We start from the raw sequence: 1642 nt of genomic DNA, 5'->3' as shown, positions 1-1642 counted from the left end.
CGCCTCCCCACCTCACCCTCTGCCATCTGATTGGGCCTCAGCACTGTCACTCAACCCCCTAAGCGCTACGGACCGCTGGGCGCCTTCCGTCTCTCCAAGCCACGCCCCCTCTCCTGCTGCTGAGGGGGCGGGGCTGAGCCAGGCCGGGGTGAAGGCGTGTCTTAAAGGAGCCGCACCGCCATTTTGTGAGGGAGTGCTTAGCCTCGACTGACTGACTGACTGACTGACAGACAGACAGACAGACAGACAAACCAACCATCTGAGCCCCTTGGCAAAAAACTAAACACTGAAATGTGCCACCAGCTCCCCTCAGAAGGGGGAGGCGAGGCGCCTTTGCCCAAACGCTGAGGTATTTCGGCAGCCATAGCAGTTGCCTCGCTGCTGCGCCCTGAGGAGGCCACTGCTTCCCTCCTCCCTGCCCCGTCTAAAAATAATAAAGCTAAAAAGGAGCTGTCATGAGTGATTAACACCTCAACCAGGTCTTTCTGAAAGATGGTGGGGCGAACAGCCTCCTTCGGGGTGATGGGACCCCCGAAAATCCCCCGAGATGATGTGGATCCCCCGATGTGGCACCATTCCCCACAGCAATGGCCGACCCGTGAGGCACCGGAGGGGTTTATTGGGTGGTGGGTGCTGCTGAGCCACTCAGCAGCCACCATCCGTGCTGGAAGCCTTCGCTGGCGGTGGGTCTGGAGAAGGGCAAGGAGGGAGGAGGGCTCTGGTGGGCAGGTCGCCATTTCACCCCATGGCTGGGCTGGTGCCAGGCCTGTAAGAAAGCACAGGCAGTTCCTCAGCGAGGTGGCCCCAGCATGGCTGAGTTTCATGTCAGGGCAGTCTCGAGCGTGTTATTTGGGCACATTTCGGGGCCAGCTGCAAAACTGGCTCCTGCCTACCTCAAGCACCCGCCACGTGAAGTGGCTGAGGGCTCCCCTGGCTTTATTCTGCCCCTTCTCACGCTTACTGTGTTGCTTTGCAGGTGGAGGATTGATGGGGTGAGAGATGGAGATACAGAGCGCTCTGCAGGTCTTATCAGTGAGTATTATCACAGGTACTTTTTGGAGTATTTCAAGCTCTGAGATGAGGGGAATGAACAAACCCCGAGGCCCAGGTCCTTGCTGCCATGCAGGTAACTGGAGTGGGGAATTTCTGCTGCATCTCAGATTAGAACCATTTGTGAGCCAAATGTTTTCCTCTCCCTCCAAAATCCCTGTGGCTGCAGCTGAAGCCTTGGACGGACTGATCTTGGCTGCTGGCAGTATATGGCACTGTCCGGCACCTGCTTGCATGTTTTGAGCAGCTGGATTTTTCTGTTTTTTCTCCTGACAAGAGGAAAGGGCCATCCCTAGGGCCTGCTCACTGCTCCTCTTCCCTCAGACGTGGAGGTGAAGAGATGCTTTCCTTTAAAACGATCTAATCAATAAGGTTTTTCTTTTCTTCGTGCTCTGTCTGATACCCCGAGGACAGCCTCGTTACATTTCTGCATTCAGATGGAAGGAGCCGTCATGTCCCTTTGCTCAACACTCCTACAGATCCTGATTTTCAACAGAGGCTTTTCTGCTTTCGATTGCTTTCAGAGATTATTTCTTTGGCTAGGGGTCCACCTGCTCCTCTTGTTATAAAATGAGAAGCCCAGCTCTTGTCA

The sequence above is a fragment of the Platalea leucorodia genome, assembly GCF_965183815.1.
Source record: "Platalea leucorodia genome assembly, chromosome: 4".
Classification (NCBI taxonomy): Eukaryota; Metazoa; Chordata; class Aves; order Pelecaniformes; family Threskiornithidae; genus Platalea; species Platalea leucorodia.
This window is presented reverse-complemented; position numbering follows the sequence as displayed.